Source organism: Protopterus annectens, chromosome 16.part0 (genome assembly GCF_019279795.1).
Source record: "Protopterus annectens isolate FY-2018-M chromosome 16.part0, PAN1.0, whole genome shotgun sequence".
Lineage (NCBI taxonomy): Eukaryota > Metazoa > Chordata > Ceratodontiformes > Protopteridae > Protopterus > Protopterus annectens.
Window position 1 is genome coordinate 668,918,257 of NC_056750.1, and position 18,290 is coordinate 668,936,546.

The 18,290-nt window shown below is 41.7% G+C and overlaps 1 long non-coding RNA gene across 1 annotated transcript in view; it reads left to right on the top strand.

Annotated features, from left to right (window-relative positions):
* LOC122790364 overlaps positions 1 to 17,857 on the top strand; it is a 42,961-nt gene extending 25,104 nt beyond the window's left edge. The window contains exon 2 of the long non-coding RNA XR_006363004.1: positions 16,960 to 17,857. This is a non-coding gene — a long non-coding RNA (uncharacterized LOC122790364). The remainder of the gene's footprint in view (positions 1 to 16,959) is intronic.
* The last annotated feature ends 433 nt before the right edge of the window (positions 17,858 to 18,290 follow it).

Genomic DNA, 18,290 nt, shown 5'->3' on the forward strand with positions numbered 1-18,290 from the left:
AACTGAATGTAGATATAAAAGTTTTTCTATTATTTTGTGGTAAGTTACCTCTTTCAACAACTTTCCCCATAAACTCTCTGCCCTATAGAATAGGTTGAAAAGTACTCATTCTCCCTTTTAATAACTTCCTTCTTTACCTCATCTAAGAACTCCAAGGGGTACCTCCTCTTCAAAAACATGCTCATCGAAACCTCACATTCATGTTTAAACATGTCTGTCTAAGATATCATTCTAGCCAATCTCACCAGCTGGCCCTTGCAGGCTGGAGAAATGCAAGTAGGTATTGGAAAATGTTGGTTTACGATATATATATTGGATATAAATCTACTATTCCCAAAATCTTTGGTAATCTCTATATCAAAAAAATAGGTTTTATTCTCATTGCAACATGATGAGGTCAAAAATTCAACAGTATTGTTGATATACTGCAAAAAATCTTCCAGTTTGTCAAGGGTATTCCTTCACAAAATAAAATGTCCAAAAAATGTATATACATGACCCAACATTCCTTGCAACTCCTGCTTAACACATATTATTCTTCCCATTCAGCCATGACAAAGTTTGCAAACAAGGGGGCACAGTCAGCTCCCATCGCCACCCCTGTTGCTTGTCTGAAAAACTGACCCTCAAAATGTAAAAAATTGTTTTCCAGTACTAACTCCATTAAACATGTCATGGCCACAGTCCTCCAACTTTCTAGATGAAAATATTTGGTCACCTGGTTTTCAAACCATTTGAGACCCTCCTGATGTGGGATGACTGAAAATAAACTATGTACATCAGTAGTCACAAAAATTAGTTCAGGAGCAAAAATGACCCATTGTAATGCTGTGATCTCATACTGCAGCATAAAACACAACCACCAAAAAGCAGTGATACACTTTGCATTATCAGATATTTGTGTGCTGGTTTGTTTGTGACTGCAGTATGTGTATTGCAGCTTTTAAAATTGTTAGAATAAAGAGGTACATTTGTTTTTGGCCACTGCCTGTCAGCACTGTATGTGCCATAGCTTTCAAAGTACTTTATGTTTCTACAATTTTTACTTCTGTTAGTCTTTTTATCTTGTAGTACATTGAAGCAGCTAAAGCTCCCCATACTATCAATGTAACAAGTAGTACAAAGAACAGGTAAAACTCCATATATTAAAAAGAATTATGATTGTGTTTTTCTGATCATAACAAAGTAGTTAAATATTCTTTAAACGGATGTCAAGATTCACCTGTTGATATTTGAGTTGCTCGTCCTTCAAGGTGAATTTATTGACAACTGTTTCTCAAGATACAGCAACTTGGTCATGATTTCAAATGAAAAAAATCTTACTTGCTCAAAGTCTGCTTCTAACTTGTTCATTTAAAACACCACAGACAATTCCATTTCTTATCAGAAGTCATGCAAGTCACCTTCAGTTACACAGTCATGAGTGGTACCTAGAACTCCTTGATTTCTAGTGAAAAACAAAATGCCTGGTATAAGGAAGATTTTTACTTTGTTCACAGTAAAACTGAAATTTATTTTTCATTGCTGCTAGCTAATATTTTCTTCTTCACTAAGGACACAAGTGCTAAATACCTTGACAGTTTAGTCATCTGTGACATGTAAGAACATTGCATACTCTAGTTACTCTGACTTGTCTGAAATTCCACTAGAAGTGAGACGGCTCAAACTTTTGAATTGACAGTTTCCAATTCTCAGACAAATTACCTTGCAGCTATAATGCTTTAGATGGCTGAAGTATAGGCATGCTTAGCCAAAAATTATAAAGAACAAAAAAGAACAATGGTGATATCTTTCTCAGCTTGGAATATCTACAAAGATCACACACGTAGGACAAGGTGCACGGGCCAAACCAAAACAGTCAAGAGAGCAAAAAAGTGGTTCAGCACCAGAATAAGAGTATATAGGCTACATTTATTGTATTGTTTTTTTATTTTAACAATACAATAAATGTAGCCTCTATACTCTTATTCTGGTGCTGGAACCCTTTTTTGCTATCTTCTCAGCTTACAAGTAATCATGGAGTAGAAAAGAAAAAAGTTGCAGATGCCTAACAATGTTTTATTGTAAAATGATAAACTGAGTAATTCTTTTAACATTATTTGTTGAGTAAAGAAAAATGGGCAATAGACAATTTTAAAAGGAAAAACAATAAAAATGAAATTGACAGAGTCTTTCCTATGTGACACTGTACAGAGATATTTTCAGAATTATTAAATGAAGATGAGAAGTAGAAAGAGAATGTCCTAAAAATTAAAGGCTGTAATTCATAGTCCAATGTACATACTGCAGTGTGTGCTATTGTTTAGCAAATGGATGCCCACAGGCATATTGTGATTTATAGTACCAGTTAGTGCTACTTTTCAGCAAGCAAAACAGAGTGGGAATAAGAATGTTAAAATTACTCTATAGTGACTGCAATGACCACTCCCTGGGCCGGTAATCAAGGAACCTGAATCCTCACCACTGACACTGGAGAGGGATGTTCACTTGGAATACAAATTGATACACTCAGTATTTCCAGATGCAGACCTTTCTGTATCAAGCTCAGTTTCCCTTAAAAGCACACAGGGAACACACACAGTCCAGGGTCTGGATTTCTTTATATCTGTCTCCCTGCAGGTCCTCAATAAGATTCCTTACTGGTACAGTCATAGGGTTAGATCCTTAGCAGAGGAGTGGCCCACACAGGATCCCCAAATAAATATAAGCACTCTCAAAGGTTAGATACTTTCTAAAAGAACCAGACACAATAAAAGTTTCTAATATATTTAATAATAAATAATAAAAGAACATGAAAATACGGAATATACATTTATACTAAACCACAGGAAATATTGAAAATAACACTGATGGATAGACTCAGACAAATAAAGAAAAACTATATCCAAACTAAGCTTCACTATATTATCTTGACTGAATCTAGAAGAATTACTATTCCCTACTTACTTAATAAAGCAAGGCAGATGATGCAAATGGCCCTTCTTGTTGTCAGGGCCAAGACACAATACTCGCTGCTCAGAGATTTTCCACTGTAATATCTAAAACACAATTCCCAAATGGCTGGCAGAATTACCTCATCTGGTCACCTGACTCTAGATTCTCACAGCATTCCTCTCTGAAGCCGAGACAGGAATTTAGCATAGACAGCTAAAATACACACCTAAATGTTTATGGTAGTGCCCTGGAGCCATGAAGTAATTACAGTACGCCCCCTCTTCTTCACAGAGGCTATTAAACAATGGCCTCTCCCAGACCTACTGACTCTGGTCCTATTCATCATTGTGGGATGCCATTTTAATGGTTTAACAGCTCATTTACATTTCCCTTGTTTTTCTTAAAGTAAGCTAGCTAGTTATCCTCTGCTCTTCCAGGGTTTTTGCTAACATATATAAATGCACTCTCACATGTATTTTCCTTCTCGGTTCAGCAGGATCCACTGCTGATACATTTTTCAGCACTAGTAACTTTACAAACACATTTTGATATTCAAATGCCATATCTGTACAAATAAGTTTGATATTCAACTGCCATATAGTTCCAATACATTTGTAACACAAGCATCTTGTACACATCAGTTTGATATTTAGAGGATATCATTCTTTACAAAAAATCCAGCTAGCTATGCTGGCAGTAGCCCATACCATCACATCTCCCCACCCCTGGAAGACTCGAGCTAGTTTTTCAAGTGACCTTTGAGAAATGTAGCTTGACAGAAATAATACTATCAGGGAATATGTTGCCCTATTCCCTGTCTTGACAGGCCATCTGCATTGGCATTGCTGATCCCACTATGGTGTTGTATTGTCATGTCATATATCTGCAATCCTAAGCTCCACCTTAATAACTTGGCATTTTGCTGGTTGGCTCTATATAGCCATGTTAAGGGACTGTGGTCTGTAACTACAGTGAATTTCCTTCCATACAGATAAGACTGAAGTTTCTGCAGCATCCATACTATGGCTAGACATTCCTTTTCTACAGCTGCATAACATTCCTCCCTGGGTTGGAGCCCACAGCTGAGATATACCACTAGTGCTCTTCTCTCTCTGAGGAAACCTGGCTAAGTACAGCCTCCACCTCACAGTTTGAAGCATCTACCTGCACAACAAATTATTTTCTGTAATCTGGACTAGCTAACATGGGGGGTCCTCCCAAAGCTCATTTAAGCTTCTGGAATGTCAGCTCACACACTGTGGTCCACACTACCTTATATGGCCTGTTTTTCCTCATCAGGTCTGTGAAGTGAGCAGCTATTGTACTATAACTGGAGACAAACTTTCTATAATACCCCACTGTCCATACAAATGCCCTTACCTGCTTTTTGGTAACAGAGGAAGGCCATGCCTGAATGGCTTTCACTTTGGCAGGTTCTAGCCTGATCTTACTACTCCCCAATCTATGTCCCAGGTAGGAGACCTATGCCATACCCACCTGACACTTACTGGGCTTAATGGTCAGCCCTGCCCTTTGCAATCTGGCAAGAGCACCTCTCTGACAAGCTGAAGGTGTTTTTGACAGGAATGGCTGTATTTAGCAATATTATCCAGGCAAGCAAGGGCATAATCTCCTGCTCCTGCAAAAAGATATGATCTACCAGCCTCTGGAAAGTTGTTGGGGCATTTTTCCTTCCAAAGAGCATCTTTCTAAACTCAAACAAGCCAAAAGGAGTCACAAAGGCTGACCTCTCTCTAGTGTTGGAAGTCAAGGGCACCTGCCCATAGCCCATGGTCAGATACTTTGTCCCACCCAGCTTCTCTAAGGCTTCATCTGTCTTAGGCATGGGGTAAGCATCTGAATTTGTGTTACTATTTAGTTTCCTGTAGTCCACACAGAGCCTGGTGCTGCCATCCTTCTTTGATACCAGCACCACTGGGGAGGCTCAGGGACTGCTAGACTCCTGGATTACTCCCAGTTCCAACATCTCCTGTATCTCCTTCCTCAGAGTCTGTCTGACCTGCTCTCACAACCTGTAAGGGGCCTGCTTGATAGGTCTTTGGGGCCCTGTATTCACATGGTCCTGCACCAGGTAGGTGCATCCTGGTTTCCCAGTGAACATGTCCCCAAACTCCTGTAACACTTCTCAGATTTCTCAAACCTAGGTAGTGGATAGCCACTGGGACATTGCTACCCCTTCCACTGAGGTGTCAGTACGAGCCTCAATAAGGAGATCAGTCACCAGATCCCCCTCAGACTCCTCCTGATATCCACTGCAAATAATCAGCACAAGGGCCTTCCTATCATGGCAAGGCTTCATCATGTTAACATGATACAATTTGTGCCCCTGCCTCCTGCCTAGCAGTTCTACTATGTAGTTAACATCACTGACCTTCATTATCACTTTGAAGGGTCCCTCCCAGGCACCTGCAGCTTATTGTGTCAGACAGAAAATGAGCACCATCACCTGCTGTCCCACAACATACTTTCTGGTTCAAGCATTCCTGTCCTACCAGACCTTTTTCTGCTGTTGGGCTACTGCGAGGTTCTCCTGGGCCAAGCCCACAAGCTCCTTAGGCCTTGCACAGAGGTTTAGGACATATGCCACAGCAGACTCCTTGAGGGATTCACAATCACCCTCCCACTCATCACTAATCAAATCTAATGGCACCCTCACCCTATGCCCATACAGCAACTCAAAGGGTGAAAAACCTGTGGATTCCTGGGGCACCTCCCTGTATGCAAACAACAGATGGGGCAAATATTTGTCCCACTCTCTTAAACTGGTCTGTAAATGCCCATAGCATGGTCTTTAGTGTAGAGTTTAACCTGTCCACAAGATCATTATTCTGGGGGTGGTAGGTTGTGATCTTTAGCTGTTTATCCCATAGAACTTCCACAGACAAGCCAGAAGGTCTGACATGAAATTAGTACCTCTGTCAGTCAGTGTTTATTTTGGGAAACCTACCCTTCTGAAAATCTCTAGCAAAGCATTTGCCAACTTCACTGCCTCTGTGGAGGAAAAAGCCACCACCTTAGGGTATCTAGTAACATAATCTACTACCACTAGGATGTACTTCTTCCCTGTGAAACTTGGGGTATTCAGAGGCCGCACAATATCCATAGCTACCTTCTGAAATGGCTCCTCAACCACAGGCAAAGTCATAAAAGGAGCTTTGACCTTGTCTCCAGTGCTGCCTACTTTTTGGCACTGCTCACAGGTCCTGCAGTACCCTTTTGCATCCCTGGCAATCTCAGGACAATAAAGGTTCTGCATAATATGTCTCTTGGTATGCTTTGTGCCCATATAACCTGCAAAGGGAATGTCATGGGCTACGGCTAGAAGTATCAGACGGTAGGCTATGGGCACTACCAACTGTTGTATTACCTCACCTTCTAGCTTTCCCTCAGGTGTCCACTCTCTATATAGTAACATTTTGTTTCAGTATAGAGACTCCCCTTTTCCTTGAGAATCAGGCGCCTCCCTAGCTACCTCCCTCAAGCCTTGTAATGCAGGGTCTGAGAGCTGAGCCTGTTTCAACTATATTTTTGTGACTTTTCCTAGTTTCCCTTCCACAGGAAGTCTGGTATCTTCTAACTGTGGTGCCTCACTGTCAGCCCTAGGTACTATTACTCACCTCTGCCCTTGCAGTCACCCTGTCCAAGGGAACATCAGTACCTACCAGCAGCTGTGGCTCATCTTCAGGCTCACTACTACAGGGTGGCTCCCTCACTGAATTAACCACATCCCCAGTCCTGGCTTCAGGGGTGTGGTCTGTCTGAGTCTCCCACAGGCTATCAGATCCACATGCCTCTCTCCAAACCTGATTGTGTGTTACTGCATGCACACAAGGTATTGCATTATCAAAATCATTCCCTGTCAAGACATCTGCAGGGAAATCCTCAAACACACCAACCTGCTTGCTTCTTTTTCCACCCTCCCACTCAAAGTGAACCCTGGCCAAAGGCATTTGAAATGGAATCGCTACTAAAGCTCTGACTGGAGTGGACTACCCAAGCAAGTACTGCTCCTTTTCAACCACTGCAGGCTTCACAATAGTTATATCAAAGGCTGAGTGTCTTTTGGCAGTGGCCTGTTTTCCATCCACAAAGATAGGATACAAACTCTGGTGGCAGTTTGGTACGCCTGTTGTCTCCAGACAGCTTGCACTGATATTCTGTTATTCCTACTTTCTGGCTCCCCAACCTTTTGTTCCCCACCTAGCCTCTGGACATCTATATGCTACATGGCTGCACTGGCTACATGTAAAGTATTTAACCCTTGATCCTTGCCATGTACCTGAAGTAATGGCTTCCCCTGTTACTGACGGACTCTGTTTGGGTGATTTAGGCTGCCCACCATGGGTTCCCTTCTATCCATGTGCAGCAGAGTCTATCCCCTTCCTGTACAGGGCTGCCCTGCTTACTAAGAAGAGATCCCCCTTTCCCCAACTCATCTGCAGAGTTACATTCTCAGTCTGCCAACCAGATACTCGTGTCCTTAGGCAAAATGCGAAGGTCTTGTTCCCTCAACAAATGTTCTGCCAGCCTTTCAAAAGTGGTGACCTGACACATCATTGTAAATACAATCTAGATAGGGAAGCATATATCACAGGAAGTGGAGAGAGGGATCCTGCAGTGATTGGAACCACTGTGCTGGTTTGATGTGGCAGGAATAGAGGTCTCTGTGACAGGTATGTTGCATAACTGCAGCAATGGGAACTATATAGAGTCTACTGTGAAGTATCCTGCCCCGTAGAAGCTGGCAAGTTGCCACCATCCATTGCATGAAGTGGGAAAGCATAATATTCTGGACTGTAAGGCATAAGCAGTGTACTCTGTCATGGCCTCCAAAGATGACCACCCCACGTATATCCCCCAACAGATGCACAACACTACTGGATAGGATACTGATGGTGGCACTTGCTGTCCTTTGCTCAGATGTCCATATAATAATGTTGTATTCCAACCATAGTCTTCATGAGACCTAGCATGACATTGTCTTTGGACTCCATGGCCCCATCAAGGCATTAGCAGGGCTGTGTGACACACCAATCATCTTTATATAACCATGGTCAGCAGCAGACTGTACCCATATGGAGCCCTGTATGTCTGCAGATTGAGCCCTAGTGCTACATGTGATGGTGCTAGGTTTCCCTGCTATGCTGCTCTTTGGTGTGTATAACCACATCATATGCAATACATTCCTCTGCTGCTTCAGTAGGGGGCCCTGCAAGTGTCAAGAGGATCCACCCTCTGTTAGGATGGTGAGTGCTCATGGTGTACAACCTCTATTTTGGGTGTGTCTTCACCCTAAATATTGGATGGAGAACCACCCAAGAGGGAAACAGACACTGCCTCTGTGTTGTCTGATTATGACTCAATCTGTATCTCAACATCATCATCAGACCTTAAACAGATGCTGATATTAGCCTGTTGTCCTGTATTACTCTGTGCAGGTGTCCCAGTAACAGTAGTCTAGTTTGTAGATGCAGAATACAAAATAAAATGGAGCGAGTCTGAATGCCCATGCATACATGTTTGGCTCTGTGTTGTGCTTGCAAACACTGGTCCAAAAAATGCAGACAAAGCACAGACACAAGCACATATATCTGCTTCCATTCCTCAGTACATGCACTCGTTACATTCCTACTGGAAACCTATACAGAGTTTTTGTGGCCTGCTTATAAGCCATATATACATAGCTCCTGTAGATACATTATGGATGGTTACTAAGGTGTTGTATTTCCCTCTGATATACATTAGGACTTAACACTCCTGGAACCTGTGTCCACTCCACCAGGTATGATACTTGTGCTTTCTTTCATTCATTTATTTATTTACTTAACATTTGTTTACCAGGGAAGTCTGACTGGGTCAGGTACCCTTTTACAGCAGAGGCCCAGGGAGAAAAGCTCCAAATGATACATGAAAGTGTAGACATTGTACAGTACATGAACAAAATATCAAGTATTTATGCACACAATAAGTAAGTGATGAAATACTAAGTAATTGCAGAGGTAGATGCAATAATATTCTAGATAGGCAATACTAAAATGTTTTTTTCTTTTTCTCTCCCCTCAGGTAGATAAGGGTAAAGAGTGAAGATCAGGCACAATGATAAAATGATAGAAGCCAGATGTGCTTAGAAGAATTGTGGAGAAGGATGTGGTGGTGGTTAGTGGATGAAATCAGGAGAAAAAAAGAAAGGCCGGTGAGAGTGAATGCAGTTTCTCTAACAGGAGCAATAGGTAGCAATGTTTGTTGGCAGAGAGTTCCAGAGCTTAGCGGTAACATGGGATTATAGGCACTGATCAGCTCTTTTGTTAGGAATGCAGATGATTAGTTGTTTGTTTTTAGAGTGGAGGGCTCTGGTAGGGATGTAGGGTTTCAGGATAGATTTAAGGGCTGGGCAGCTATCAGGTGTATAAATCATTTCATGTGCAGAAGACAGCTGAATTAAGTTTAGGTAGTGGGTGAGCTCGAGCCAGTTTAAATGTTTCAGAGATAGGCAGTAGTGAGAGCAGTAGGAGTGGCCTATGGCAAATTTGGCAATTTTATGTTAACAGGATTGGAGTTTGTTTTTAAGAGAAGATTGTAAGTTGGTATATAAGGGGGCTGCATTTAAGAGAGAGAGAAGAGAGCAAGTTGGCGATGGCGAGAGTTTCTCTGCTAGAAATATCCCCAATTTTTTTTTTCTGTAGAGAGTTCCTAGCTTTGTTTGTGTAATGCTATTGCAGATGTGGTCTTCAAAAGTTAGTTTGTTGTCTATCATGATGCCTAGTAGTTTAGCTGTAGGAACTGTTTCAATTTCTGTATTATCCAGAAAGAATATTTGAGTCAGGTTAGATCTATTTGGAGGAGAAAAGCAAGAGTTGTGTTTTTTTAGGATTTAAAAGTAGCTGGGCTTCTCTCAGCCAGGTCTCTGTTGAGGTGAAGGTGGTTTGCGTAAGTTGCTGGAGATGTAGGTTATCAGAGGAGGAAATTATTGTCATGTCATCTGCATATTGGATAATGGAGCTAAGGGGCAATGAGGTGCGGAGGTTGTTGGTGAAAACAATGAAGAGTAAGGGTCCAAATATGCATCCTTGTGGTAGCCCATTTGTGTTGGTTTGATATTGGAATAGTTTATTATGCCATTTAACACATTGTTGGCGAATTGTTCGTTAGCTTTCAAACTATTGGAGGGAGTATATTGGGTGCAGCCAACTAAAGATAGCTGATGAATAAGTTTGTTGTGGGACACCGTGTCAAATGACTTTGATAAGTCTAGTAGTAGTACAGAGGTGATATTACAGGAGTCGATGGATTTAGACACAGTGTCCATAAAGGAGATTAGGGCAGTGGTTGTGCTGTGAGATGGGTGAAAACCATGCTGGGTAGTGGTAATTAGATTGTTCTGGATGAGATGGTGGAGCAGTCGCCTGTGTATACATTTTCCATGAGTCTGGACAGTGGACAGAGGATGGAGATCAGTCGATAGTTCATTGGAGTCGCCCCTTTATGTAAAGGGGTGATGACAGATTTTTTTCCCCAGAGGTTAAGGACCCTCGACTATGCTATTGAACAGTTTATGCATCAATTTTAAATTTTCGAGGTGAGGTTGTCGGGGGGGGGGGGGCATGGTTTTAGTTTTTTGAAGCAGTTTATTATGAGTGTGGTAGAACAGGCTTAAGAGAAAGGAGACAGAAGCTGTAGTACTAGTTTGATGATGATATGAAGGGTTCATTTTGTTGGAGCAGGAGTCATGAGATAAGGGTGGAGGGGACCTGCGATGGGGCTTGAGCTAGTTGTGGTAGTGGGATTTGTTAACAGTTTACTTATGCTATGTATAAAGTGAGAATTAAATACGTTGTCTATCTCCGAGGGAGTTTTGTCAGGGTATGGTGTTGAAGTTTGTTTAGAGCCTGGGGTAAGGAGATTTGAGATGTATTTTCAAAATTGTTTTGGGTTATTTTTGTGATTCTTGATGCCCAGGCAGGGACACTAGGAACTCCGTGTTAGTTAGGTTTGTAATGAAAGGTGCTACTTTCCCGTAGTTGATCTCCCTAACATTATGCTGTGTATCTTCTTTCAGGTCCATCTGATCATGTCAGCGGCATGCCTGTATTGTTCACTTCTGTCCACAAACAAAATTGTGTCATGAACTTTCTCAGCCACACTTCTGTAAAGGTTGGTGAGCACCTTCTCTCCACAACAGGCACTGTCCATGGGTACTGAGTGATTGTAGTAGGATGTCATTCTCAGCTTGGTTGAATTTATCTGTGTCATCTACCCACTCCTTCAAGGAGTAATGACACCTATGAAAATAAGAGCGATATCTGTAGGATGGTTAATGTTGGGGACAGTGGGGTACCAGCTATAGACAGTGGGTTGTCATAGGTTTACACAACATTGTACTTGTGGTTTGGAATAGGAATTCAATAGGTGCCACAAATATGTTGTACTATGCTATGGACTGTGGGGTACTCCACTGACACCCCATACTAGAGGTAGGGACCAACATGTACACATATGCAACTATAAATAATATATATAAATTAAATATATAACTATTATTTAATATGTGCACACTACTAACTTTATTTTTTCTCACATTGATCTTCACTGAAATGCTTGTGTTTTTCTTTTTGAACCTGTATTTACTAAAAAACTGTATTGAATACTACTTTGTATAGACTAACTAGAAAATATGCATTCTGTACCTTACTGTATGTATACTGTTGTACTACTAATTATTATATATTGATAGTATTTCTGTGGAGCTTTTCTCCTCGGGCATTCACTAAAAATGGACTTCAAGCCCAGTCGGATTTTCCCGGTAAACAAATGTAAGTAAGTAAATAAATAAATATACAGCTGGAGTAGCTGCCATAAAGAGGCCTACAGGGATACACACAGACACAGACACAGACAGACACACACACACACACACACACACACACACACACACACACACACACACACACACACACACACACACACACACACACACACACACACTTCACAAATAGCATGGATAGGGGGCATTTAGGGAATCACAGATGACAGTGTGGTTCTGGGCTATGATGTCAGTGTTACACATTGGAATGCTCACTGCAGTTGTCCCTGTAGCATAAGCACACTCCCACTCTTTGTGTAGGATATACAGGATAGTGTAGGGATAGGCAGTCCTGATATAGGGGGCTTCCTTACCATGGCTAAAATGTAGATTTACAGCTAAATACATTTCTTGTGAGCTGTAACTGCAGGGGTAAGTTGCAGGTAACCATAGTACAAATTAGTATAACTACATGTTCCAAGGTAAGGGCTCACATGTAAAACAGACCTGAGATATACATCTCACCACAGTACTGCAGAATACCGTATACTTTCTAAGGGCTGTCTCCTCTTTAAAAGCTGCTGCTGTGCTACCAGAAGCTTGCTTCAAACTGCTGTATTTTTGGTAATACTGCATCTCCCCTTTTGATGTGAGGCATAGCTGTAACTAAGGTGGGGGGAAGCAGTGGGTACTGCCTCTCATTTATAAGTTCATGAGGATAAAGCAACTTTATAAGTACATGGCTACTTGGCAATACTGCATTCAAGGCTGCAGCTAGACTGTGTACTAGTAACTATAGGAAAGTGCTTGTTACAGTTGTAGCAGGCACTTTGCTATAATTACAGAATTCCATTTTTTAACTTGTTTTTATTGTTGCTGCTGTTGATTCTCAGTTTTGCAAAGATGCTTTTTTTAGTCCTCAAGCTTGGGTTGGGGGGTTTCCAGTTTGGAAAACTGACCTGCTTATTGCTCTGGTGTGCAGTTTAGCATTTAAAATGACAGCACAGCTCCTAATGCTGCAAATTTATAACAGTTATCACAATATGTATTCAAATGAGGGTAGGTTCCATAAATAAGACCAGCTTCGAGAGACAAATTGCACAGGACACTAAGGATAATAACAAGGCTTTCTTTAGTTATGTTAGGAACCTGGGTGGGAATTCCCAGATATGCTCAGAATTAGTCCAAAATGACAAAAAATACACCGAACCCACAGACATTGCCAACATCCTAGCTGACAGGTTCAGCGCAAACGTCTCCCCCCCCCCCCACCAAAAGGGCAAATATTTATCCCGGCAGAGTGCTGCCCCCCTGACATCTCAGATGCTCAGGTAAGAGCTGCCCTCTCCAAAGCAAAAAACACAGCATCAATGGGACCAGACGGTGTCCCGGGCTGCGTCCTACTTGAACCCAAGAAGAGCTAAACCCAAACATAAAACTACTGTTCAGTCTCAGCCTTACTACAGGATATGTACCCAAAGAGTGGCGTACAGCAACAGTGGTCCCTCTCCACAAAGGTGGTGCCTCAACGGATCCTGGAAACTATCGCTCCATAAGCCTGACTAGCTTGGTCTGCAAAGCTATGGAAAGGATCATCATGGACCTCATAAATAAAGATATTGGGGACCTACAGACACTGGATCCTACCCAGTTCGGCTTTGTTAAGGGCAGATCCTGCCTCTTAAACCTGGTTGATTTCTTTGAAACAGTCACCAAGGCCATTGATGAGGGGAAGGTGGTCCACACAGCCTACCTGGACCTCGCAAAAGCCTTCGATACAGTACCCCACTCGGGCATTATAGATAAGCTCACCAGCTTAAATATAAACTCCTATGTCACTAGATGGGTTGCAAACTGGCTCAAGGACAGAACCACATGGTTAGAATTGCTGGAGCCATGTCAGACTCCAAACCAGTTACAAGTGGCGTCCCACAAGGCTCAGTCCTGGGACCTCTCCTGTTCGGTATATATTTCTCGGAGGTACAGGCCAACACGGAAGGACTGTGGCTGACTAAGTTCGCAGATGACTGAAAACTGGGCGCCATAATCGACTCTCCAGCTGACACAAGCATCCTCCAAAAGGGCCTCATAGAAACAGACAACTGGTGCCAGAGCCATGGCCTCAAGCTAAATGCCAAAAGTGTATAGTCATCCCCTTTGGCAAAAACAAAGTGCCCACATATTACCACATAGGTGGTAATCCATTAAGTACAGAAGAAGTAATTAGGGACCTGGGGACCCAAGTTGATAGCAATCTCTCATTTGACAACCACATGGCCAAAGTGGTTAGAAAAACATTTTATATAGCCCACCTAATCATGAAGGGATTCACATCTAGATCAGGGGAGGTCATCGTGCCTCTTTACTCATCCCTCATCAGGCCCATAATTGAGTACAATGCCCCTTTTGGGATGTACCTTACCAGACACCTGCAGCAACTGGAAAGACCCCAAAAGTACCTCACCAAGAGGATCATAGGGCTCAAACAGATGCCATATGCTGCCCGGTTAAAGAAACTCAAGCTCTACTCAGTGGCATACCTCCTGCTCAGAGGCGATCTGTGCCTGACGTATAAAGCCATGTCCAACCTAGAATTAATGGACATGCTGCACCTCAGAAAATCCAAATCCCATCGAGCTACGCGCTCGAGAGACTTGAACCTCAGCACTGAAATAAATAGGACATGCTGGAGGGACAGATTCATAACCCAGAGGCTCCCTTCACTCTGGAATAAAATCCCAGTCCAGGTTAGGCAGAGTCCCTCATTGACTCTCTTCAAGAGGAATCTTGATGAGTGGATGGGAGATCATAGGTTTACCCTGGGTATCACTTCTGTGTCACTGTTAGACAGAGGCACAGTATACTAACCTCGAAAAAGGGCATATCAAAATTAATTTAAAATGGGTGGCGAAAGCCAAACACACTCTGGCTAGGCTTATAAATGCCCTAGGGCAGATAGCCTAGTATGAACCTATAAATGTCTATATTTTTGGTGAAATGCATGGGTGATATGAAACACAGCTAGGTTCTGTCACATGCCTCTGATATCCAAAGGCTTGTGCAGAATGGTGACACATATATGTATGTTGTGCTTTAGGGTGGCACTAAGCTGTGGTGATGTGATTCAGAAATCATATATCCAGCATGTATTATGGGCTACCATTTTGTTCCTTGTCAAAGTGTAGCCATTTTTAGAAGATATCAGTGATGGTGGCTGCTGATGGTAATGCCTTCAAAGACTGTGCCTGTGTGGTGTGCTAACAAGAGCAAAAGCATGCCCTTACTCTTACACTGCCAGTTCAAAGAGCAGCTGCTGGGACCCTGTGTCACTCCATTTAAGAAGGCAGATGCTTGGTTCAATGTGACTGACTGGGACTACTAGTATTCTCAGGATCAGTGACCAGTGCAGGTACTAATGAGATGACCAGTGGCACTAAGGCCCTAAAGATCTCCGGCGTTGGTAAGCAGAGGTTAAGCAAGAATTTTTCAAATAGTATGGGAAGTGTTTGCCATTGCTTTTTTTAAACTGAGGGCACCAAGTCAGGCTTCTGCTAGCTTGCTTGTACCTGCAGGACTGTAGCTTATTTGTGTGGCTGTGGACAGCTTTCCAGTAGTCTATTATCTGGTACATGGTGGACCTTGACACCAGCCACCCTGACTTGTCTCAGCCATCTGATGGGTCTTAATGAATTTGGCCAATCAGCAACTACCATGGTTCCTGTACCCCAGCCTAACCCCAATCAGGTGTAACTCCATGCTATTCTGCATTAACTCACAGTATGTGCATATTCTGCTCCTCCCCATTACCATTTGTTCACCCTCTGTTTGTCTTTGCCTTACCCATGTCTCTCCACCTCATGTGTGCACACCTACCTCTGCTTGTCTGTACTGTCTTGCATTTGTTTGTGTGTCCCTGCTGACTACACTCCTTGCCTTTCCTCTTCCTCATCATTCCTTCTTTCCCTTTGTCTCTCTCCCTGTGTATGTATGTATGTATATATCATGCATATAGCTATGTATGTATATATCATATATATAGCTATATATATATATATATATATATATATATATATATATATATATATAGATATAGATCTAGGACTTTTGATCAAACGATCAAAAGTCCGAATCCATGATCACTGAACATACTTTACCGAAAGCGCTTTCACCGAAAAAGCGCTTACAGTAAAGTATGTTTAACAAAAAAAAAGAAAAACAACATTAAACCTACTTCTATGCAGGGGGGGGGGGCAAGTCCCCCTGCCCCCCCACTTTAATATTCCCACTCTGAGGTTGCACTACAGTGGGGAAAAGGGAATTTTCCCTTATCCGCATCATAGTACGACCGGAACATCGAGCATACTCATCTGAAAGTGCTGCTTCGGTGGAAAGTGCATCCAGGGATCTGTACGGATTCCATAGATTTTATATATATATATATATATATATATACATATATATATATATATATATATATATATATATAAAATAGGGTACCTATTCCCATCTGCATTTTTCTTTCTACTTCTCTTTTGTGTGTGCCACTGCTTGCTATGTTCCCCCATCCTGTACTGTCCAATACTCCCCTTTCCTCACAATTTCATGGAAACAGTAACTGTCTATCTAACTAAACACCATACAACAAGTGTTTTTCATTGTGTTGCAAATTATTAGTATGCAATATTTGCCAGCAGCCTTTTCCTCCCTGTGGCAGTTCATGCTACCTGTGGCCCTCCAGTCTCATGAAGGTCACACTAGTTGGTGCATGTCCACTTTCTTGCTTTACAGCTTACTTGTTGCTCTGTTCTGCTGGGGTTGGCTTTTGCTCTGTTTTTCACTCTGGGGCACAGCTAGCTGCACAGGTGCATACTGTGTCACCATTTGAATATTATTGTGTACTTTACATTGCAGTGTGTCTCCGCTCTGTAGTGCAAGCCTTGCTGTAGTGGGCAGTACATGGCCGAGATGCATTCTGGTACCTTGTAAATATTTTGTGAATTAATAAGATATATCAGAATTAGCCAAATAATGATGTAGACCACCAGCTTGTAGATCCATGCTTAAGTTTTACTGCAGAGTACCTTTACAGAAGACGACACATCAGTAGTAGCCATTATTAAAGAGATAATCACACTGCACATGTTTGTGACAACTGAGAATGTGCAGTTCTGCTAATTTTTCCTTTTTTTCCCTTGTCTTTCTAGAAATGCCAGATCAGTGGGGCCTAACACTGTCAGATCCCTGGGATTATCACCAAGAAGAGAACGGTCACGGGACTGGAGGAAGTCTGGGCGGATTCTAAGAAAAGTTTGAAGGAGTATTTTTTATGATTTAGTAGCAGCTGCTCACATTTTACCACAAAGTAATTAAGTCAACAAACTGAATCCCTGATTGTCTAGATAGACTTTGACTACACAATATGGACATGTGTGTGTGTGTGGTACTATGCAGAACTGCTTTCATTAGAGGTACCAATACATTATTCCCGCTGTTTGGTTTTCTGATGTGTTTCTGAGCCAGTAATCTGCAGCAGATGTGGAAAATTAACTCTTTACATGACTGGAATGATTACAGGGTAGTTTTGTAATGATTACATCAAATTGTAAGTCACACAGACCTTAATTGTTGATAAGTTGGTCAGATATTGTGCCAATGAACTCATAGAAATTTTGTGGATTTTAATCAATGGTTTAAATATAGGATATTAGAAAATATTATTTAAAATGACTCAAGATCTAAGAAATGTGCATCACATAATCAGCATGTATCTTCTCTTATAATCATATAGTGTGGCTCTTGAGAGAGGTGCTGTGCTGATTTTAATTTGCACTGACACATTTTGCTACATTTTGACTGGATGAAGTCACAGCTCCTTATGCTACTGGTAAACTACTGAAACATTTTAACAGTGTGCACTTCCTGGTATTTGTGTTAGGTTTTCAATTGAAATATCTATCTGCTTTTGAAATTGGTATATTTATTTATCAGTCAGCAAGTAAGTTAATTTCTGATTTGTTCCTGTTTTGATAAGATGTGAATGCATTTTCTTTAACATTACAGTTGTGCCAGCATAACACAAGAAAATAAACAAACTGAATACCAGAATGTGAGAGTCATTGTTTTCAAAGGTGCCCCAGTGTGTTGCAACAGTGTTACCAATAACAGAATCAATGTCCTGAAGACAATGTACAGACTGTTAATCATATTTTGCATGGACTGTATTGCCCCCCTCTATAGTCTTCATGTCTGTAAGGACATAGAATAGCAGTGGCTCAAGTCCTAACAGCAGTCAGTGTGCAGTGCCGATGCCCATCTCTTGAGTGAGGAGTGACACTGAGGTGCCTAAATAATCTTTCCTGAGAAGAGGGCAGAATCAGTAGGAATATCTATATCCATATCTATAAACAAAAATATTTCTACGTGCATTGTTTGTTCGAATGCTCAGTTCATTGAACAGACTAAGCCGTGACACTAGCATTTGTTTTTTCATTTGATTTCATGGTGCCAGAAATCAGTTCTACGAGATTGCACTATA